We start from the raw sequence: 7,454 nt of genomic DNA, 5'->3' as shown, positions 1-7,454 counted from the left end.
TGGAGGTATGTTTGGGGTCATTATCATGTTGGAATACTGCCCTGCGGCCCAGTCTCCAAAGGAAGGGGATCATGTACTGCTTCAGTATGTCACAGTACATGTTGGCATTCATGGTTCCCTCAATGAACTGTAGCTCCCCAGTACCAGCAGCACTCATGCAGCCCCAGACCATGACACTCCCACCACCATGCTTGACTGTAGACAAGACACACTTGTCTTTGTACTCCTCACCTGGTTGCCGCCACACACGCTTGACACCATCTGAACCAAATACGTTTATCTTGGTCTCATCAGACCACAGGACATGGTTCCAGTAATTTATTATTATTAAGCGTATAATGTGTCAAACGTGTCAATTTACGCAGCGCTTTACATATACATTGTACATTCACATCGGTCCCTACCCTCAAGGAGCTTACAATCTAAGGTCCCTAACTCACATTCATTTACTAGGGCCAATTTAGACAGAAGCCAGTTCACCTACCAGCATGTCTTCGGAAGTGTTTGAGGAAACACACGCAAGCACAGGGAGAACATGCAAACTCCAGGCAGGTAGTGTCGTGGTTGGGATTCGAACCAGTGACCCCTTTTTACTGCTAGCCGAGAGTGCTACCCACTACACCACTGTGCTGCCCAAATATGAGCCCCTCTGCCGTGAGAGGGGACTTTTATTCCTGCCGTGACTCAGATACGAACCGAGGTTGCTGCAAGCACTGACAGGCTGACCCCCACCCCTTCAACCTCTGCAGCAATGCTGGCAGCACTCATACGTCTATTTCCCAAAGACAACCTCTGGATATGACACTGAGCACGTGCACTCAACTTCTTTGGTGGACCATGGCGAGGCCTGTTCTGAGTGGAACCTGTCCTGTTAAACCGCTGTATGGTCTTGGCCCCCGTGCTGCAGCTCAGTTTCAGGGTCTTGGCAATCTTCTTATAGCCTAGGCCATCTTTATGTAGAGCAACAATTCTTTTTTTTTCAGATCCTCAGAGAGTTCTTTGCCATGAGGTACCATGTTGAACTTCCAGTGACCAGTATGAGAGAGTGAGCGTGATAACACCAAATTTAACACACCTGCTCCCCATTCACACCTGAGACCTTGTAACACTAACGAGTCACATGACACCGGGGAGGGAAAATGGCTAATTGGGCCCAATTTGGACATTTTCACTTAGGGGTGTACTCACTTTTGTTGCCAGCAGTTTAGACATTAATGGCTGTGTGTTGAGTTATTTTGAGGGGACAGCAAATTTACATTGTTATACAAGCTGTACACTCACTACTTTACATTGTAGCAAAGTGTCATTTCTTCAGTGTTGTCACATGAAAAGACAGAATAAAATATTTACAAAAATGTGAGGTGTGTGTAATATGTAATATTATATATTTTTTTTTTTTTAGGGGTTCTAAGTCATTTTCGAGCAAAATAAAATGATTTTATACTAGCCTATTATGTTGCACTTACCTGCAAATGAAGCCCACAATGTCCCCGCTGGTGGCCGCATCCATCTTCACCCCTCTTCCTTTCGGGGCCATGGACTCTGGCTCTGTGACTGGCCGAAGCTGCGTGACGTCACTCCTATGCATGCCAACGGTCACGGCACGGGGCCCTTTAGATCGTGCACTTACTTCAGTGGGCATGCGCCAATGACGTTGGCGCAAGCGTATATGGTAAGTATCTCCTAAATCGTGCAGGTTTAGGAGGTATTTCCAGTACCTACAGGTAAGCCTCATTCTAGGCTTACCTGTAGGGAAAAGTGGTCTGTAAGGGTTTACAACCACTTTAAGTGATTAAGGGACACGGAGATAGAGAGCAGCAGCAGGATCAACCAGGTTTTTTGCAGAATACAGAAAACAGATCTCACAGTGACTGAGTGAGTATAAACGGCATGTAATACACCATTTATTGATCAGATTTTATGATGTGCGTTTAGTGACACTTTAAGAGGAATGTATACAGCTTTTGTAAATTTATTATAGCGTAGACTATAAAAAAATTTTTTTTTTATGTTAACAGACAGCTCCATTTGAATTTTCAATCAGACAGCATGTCAAAAGGTTTTGCGCTAAGAAATACAAACAAAATGTAAAGATTCCACACAATTTAAAGTTTATTGCTTACAGGGTGAGCAGAACAGTTTATTCATTCCTGTATGTTTTTACAGCATTGTGAGTGAGGGTACAGGAGATGGTGCAGGTGGCAGACTCCACAGAGAGGTAGGGGATCTGTGTAATGGAGAGCGGAGGTCATACAACATGAACAGTTTCAGTAGCACCTTCCATGTTGCTCTGTCTTAATACAGCATGAAATTCTGTTCAACAACCAAGGACTCATGTACACGAGACGCTGTTAAATGCGTGTTCAGAGGCAGTTGGACACTTTTTTCAACTGCCCCTGAACCCATTCAATGTTATGCTATGTGTCCATGTACACAGTCTTGTTTTTATACAGTTGCGTTTAACCTCGTTTTTCCAGAAGCAAAAAAATGGGTTCAGATGCAAAAGTTTTCCACGTTTCAGACGCCAAACGCGGCTAAACGCCGGTACAGCGTTAAGCCGCCTTTTGCGTTTATAAGCGTTTTTAAAGGAACCTTATTTTTTGGACCAGAAAACACAGAAATATGATGGTAAACTGCAGCAGAGAATGACATTTTGCGACCCGACTTTGGGGCCCCATATCTCAGGGCCACTTGGTGCTAGGAACCCCAAAATTTGGAGTGCAAACACAGTAGAACTACAACACTACACTACAACATATCCAAATTTGGGGTTCCTAGCACTAATTGGCCCCAAGATACGGGGCCCCAAAGTCGGGTCACAAAATGTCATTCTCTGCTGCAGAAAAGTGCTTGACATTTTGCAACCCGAATTGGGGCCCCATATCTCGGGGCCACTTGGTGCTAGGAACCCCAAATTTGGTTTGCTAACAGAGAGGAACACTACAACATATCCAAATTTGGGGTTTCTAGCACCAAGTGGCCCCGAGATACGGGGCCCCAAAAAGACAGGACGGAAAATGTAATTCTCTGCTGCAGAAGTTGGGCCCCGTATCTCGGGGCCACTTAGTGCTAGGACCCCCAAATGAATGGATATGGTGTAGTGCTAGTTCCACTGTGTTAGCACCAAGTGGCCCCTACAAACGGGGCCCCAAATTTGGGTCCCAAAATGTCATTCTCTGCTCTGCAGACGCTTCTAGACGCAAACGCAGTAAAACGCGGCAAAACGGGCGTTTCTAAACGCCGGTTTCAGCTTTTAAAAACGTGTTCAGCAGAGTTTGCACTGGCGTCTCGTGTGCATGAAGCCTAACTGAACGGAGCGTAAATGCACCCCCTCCTCCATTTAAAGCGGAAGGCATGAAATACATAAAGAATCTACCTATTTGCGGTTTTTGTTTTCGGGACCCAAGGCCAACCCACTGCCTAAAGCAGAACTCGACTTTTAACCCCTTCTCATTCCCCACTCATAAATAAATACACATATATATATATATATATATATATATATATATATATATATATATATATATATTTATATATATATTTTTTTTTTTTCTAAGGGGTTTCTTGGTCAGTCCAGGCAGCGGCAGCAGTAAGCGGTTCCCACATAATGATGTGAGGACTCTTCATTGCGGTACTCCTCTAAAAGAAAAGTGGGTTGAATGATAGTGTTCATCTTGCAACCCAAAAACTGATGAAGAGGACCTTCTGCTGGAGATAGTGCTGGATTTAAAATATTGCATTAAAATCTGTTTTTTTAGATTACACAATGCGTGTCTTTTTTTTTTAACCTGGCATAGTCTAGCCTCAGGCCCCATTCACACCTGAGCGTTTTGTAGCTTGAAGCCTGAAGCTACAAAATGCTTGAGGGGAAAAATCAGGCATATTTGAGTGTTTTTGCAGCAGGAAGCAGAAGAAAGAAAATCTAAAAACATAGCAACAAATGATGAAACAGATGATCATTTTTCCTACTGGCTAATAAAAAAAATGGCAAAGCTCAAAAACGCCGGAAAACGCTGCATGGAAACACACAAATACGCGCGTCAAAACGATCAAAAACGCTATGCTCAGGTGTGAATGGGGCCTTAGTATGGATAAAATCAAAAACAGGAAAATCAACATAAGTTACAGTAGTGGGCCGGGGCGGCCCGTCCATTAGGGGCTCCCAGGCACCGCCCCCTCTTTCCTCTCCACCCCCCTATATGCAATGGATAGATCCATGCATAGGATGGATCTATCCATGGCCTACCTCCTAATTCATGCGTTCGGCCCCTTTCAGGGCACCAGGTGCATGAATTACAGCGGCCAGGGTTTTCTTAAGCACCTGATTACAGCCAGAGGCTCTAATAGGCTTCAAAAATAGGGTGTGCTTGGGGCGCAGAGCACTGCCTCTGGAGCCCACCCAGTTATGTTGCAACAGTGAAAGAATATTCACTGTTGCAACACAGATCCTCCTCCTGGCCAATCGGAAAGCGGGTCTGATACCCATCACCCGATTGTCTGAAAGGACAGGCGATCCTATTGGTCGCCTAGGAGAAGGGGAGGAGATGCACCGGGGTAACGAGGAGAAGAGCTGCCGGCCAATGCCTGGATGCCTGGTCCCCACCGATGCCTGATCCCTGCCACCTAGATGGGGTAAGTGCCGGCAAACAGTGGGGGGGGGCTTTGGTTCGGTTGTTTGCTGCCCCCCTAAACAAAAAAACACCAGCCACCACTGGTAGTTGGAATGTGTCCCTTGTGACGATTTGTCTGCTGTTAGTAGTACTCCCCCGTTCCCCCACCCCTCATTGTACTCTTCCAATGCGGCGGGGGTTATTACAACTAACAGGCTTCTCATCATCATATGGCTGCCCTTTCTGCCCCGCTGCTCCATTCATAGAGGCAATACTACTGCTTCTATGAATTATGCCTGATACACACTACTAGTTTTTTTTCGTTTAACAAAAAAAACCCCAAAAAAACCTGACAGCTCCAGTCAGAGCCACTGTACGAACGATCCGATATTAGTACAGTGATGTCGCCCACCAGAACACTCCGATCAGCGCTCTCCACCATTGGCTGAGAGCGCTGATCGGGAGTCGGTCGGCTGCTGGTTTTCCAGCATGCTCGTCCAACAGAAGACAGCCAAACAGCCGGCCTCTGTCGGACAGGGTGCCATACATGCGGGACATTTGGCCCGTGTATACCAGGCTTTAAACACAAACTATGAATGAAGGGAATAGAGTGTAAATTATCCAACTGTTTTCCATTCACGGAAGCTGTAGTACGGCATAGTCAGGCTCTCTTGATAAGAGCCTGTGAAAGGCCGTTGGTTGTATGAATCCCCTCGTCACACCAGAAAATTACAATGGGCTGGTGCAAGATGATTACTACTAAAAGCAGAGGAATCAGCACAGGGGACACATCTTAGTGACTGTAAATTATGTCCTTTGTGGTGATTTTTTTCTGCTTTTCATTTTTAGCTACACAATGGGGGAGCTTTACAAAAACTGGAGCACTCAGAATCTGGTGCAGTGATGCATAGCAGCCAATCTGCTTCTGATTTCAGCTTGTTTAATACAAGTGGTTCTAAAGCCTGAGGTTTTTTTGCCTTCATGCATACAATGAAATAAAAAGTGTGGAGCCCCCCCCCCCCCCCCCCCTCAACCTCTCTTAAAAACTTACCTGAGCACAATCTCGATCCAGCGATGTGCACAAGAGCCAAAGCCAGATCTCTCCTTCCTCATTGGCTGAGAAGTAGCAGCAGGAGACAACATTGGGGTGGATTTACTAAAACAGAAGAGTGCAAAACCTGGTGCAGCTGTGCATAGAAACCAATCAGCTTCTAACTTCAGCTTGTTCAAATAAAGTGTTACTAAACCCACAACAGTAAAATCAGTGTGTATATGCAGTAAAGCATTCTTGGTATACTCACTGTGGAACCTAAGGGGTTAATCCTCCATATTGTGTAAAAAAAAAAAAAAAAGAAACCAGTTTGATCCTGTATGCACAGACCCCCTCCTTTCACTGTCTCCAATATATCTCCTGATAAGACAGAGCCTTTGGAGTCACTCTGCACATGCTCAGTTTGGTGTGTATAGCTAGAGAGTTTTTTTTTTCCCTTGGGAGGATGCATGTGATCAGCACAGGGCCAATCAGCACTGTGCAGACAGAAGGTCAGGGGTCCTGCAGCCTCATAGGACAGTCAAAAGAGAATGAAAACTCCTCCTACAAGTTTTAAACAGACACTGATAGAAGTCATAAGACTGCTATATACTGCTGATGAAAAAAGGTAGTTTAGCAGTATATATTTACTAAAATAAGGCATTTCCATGTTCTGTGTATTGTGGGAGACCAGATATAGTGAATGCAGGCATCCTGGGTTTAGTAACACTTTAAGCTTTGACAAAAAAAACCTGGAAGCCAATTGGTTTCTCTGCAGAGCTGCACCAGATTTTGCATGCCCCAGTTTTAGTAAAATCAACCCCATTGGCTCCCGCTGCTGTCACTTACAGCCAGTGAGGAAGGAGCTGGGGGCGGGGCTGAGTAGCACTCTCTGCGTCTTATGGACACAGGGAGCCGGCTCAGCAGCAAGCATGCCCCCACAGCAAACGGCTTGCTATGGGGGCACTCAGCAAAGGCGGGGGTACAGAGCCCCAGTGAGGGGACCCGAGAAGAGGAGGATTGGGCCTGCTCTGTGCAAAACCATTGCACAGAGCAGGTATCACATGTTTGTCATTTAAAAAAAAAAAATCCTTTACAAACACTTCAAGTTTTGGCAATAAAACCTGGAAGCGAATTGGTTTCTATGCACAGCTTAGGTTTTAAAAGTCTTACCAGTATCCTGGACCCACTTTATTAACCTATGCAACAAGTTTTGTTCAGTCAATTTAAATATATATATATATAGAGATATAGAGATCTCTATCTCTATCTCTATCTCTATATATATATATATCTAGATATATATATATCTAGATATATATATATTTTTTTTTTCTTTATGTTTTCCTTACAATTTTCTGTTTTCAACTAATTAACGCAATTGATGGCCTATCCATGCCTACAGTTTGAACCCAATAGGGGTAGGCTGGTACAGACTATCAATTACTGTATTTGTATAAGAATATTCTTAAGAACTATTGCAAAGAAGTTAGTCACAATAATTATCGTGACAATGTCAATCTGTATTGTTAAGAAAATCCCTTCAATAAAAATCTATTTTTTTTTTTTTTTTAAACAAAAGTCTTACTAGTAATCTTGTGTCTTGGGAACACCAACTGTTGTACCATTTGAATGTGCAGGATGGGTATTCCTGATTCCGGCCATTGCAGGCTCCTTGTGCCTTGCATGGAAAATGTACCGCATAGAATCATCTTACAATGTGTGGTAGTACCTAGATAATCAGGTGGGAACTCAATGAAAATGAACTGTGAAAAATAAGATGGGACACAATACAAAAAGAATGACAGTTAAGC

General features: G+C 44.2%; 1 long non-coding RNA gene across 1 annotated transcript in view; it reads left to right on the top strand.

The window, feature by feature from the left end:
- The first annotated feature begins 1,803 nt into the window (after positions 1-1,803).
- LOC141111341 (uncharacterized) overlaps positions 1,804-7,454 on the top strand; it is a 367,423-nt gene continuing 361,772 nt past the window's right edge. Inside the window, exon 1 of the long non-coding RNA XR_012236412.1 lies at positions 1,804-1,834. This is a non-coding gene — a long non-coding RNA (uncharacterized lncRNA). The remainder of the gene's footprint in view (positions 1,835-7,454) is intronic.

This window comes from Aquarana catesbeiana, linkage group LG10 (assembly GCF_042186555.1).
Source record: "Aquarana catesbeiana isolate 2022-GZ linkage group LG10, ASM4218655v1, whole genome shotgun sequence".
In the NCBI taxonomy this organism is placed as follows: Eukaryota; Metazoa; Chordata; class Amphibia; order Anura; family Ranidae; genus Aquarana; species Aquarana catesbeiana.
The sequence above is the reverse complement of the archived record's forward strand: the minus strand, read 5'-3'. Positions and strand labels throughout refer to the sequence as shown.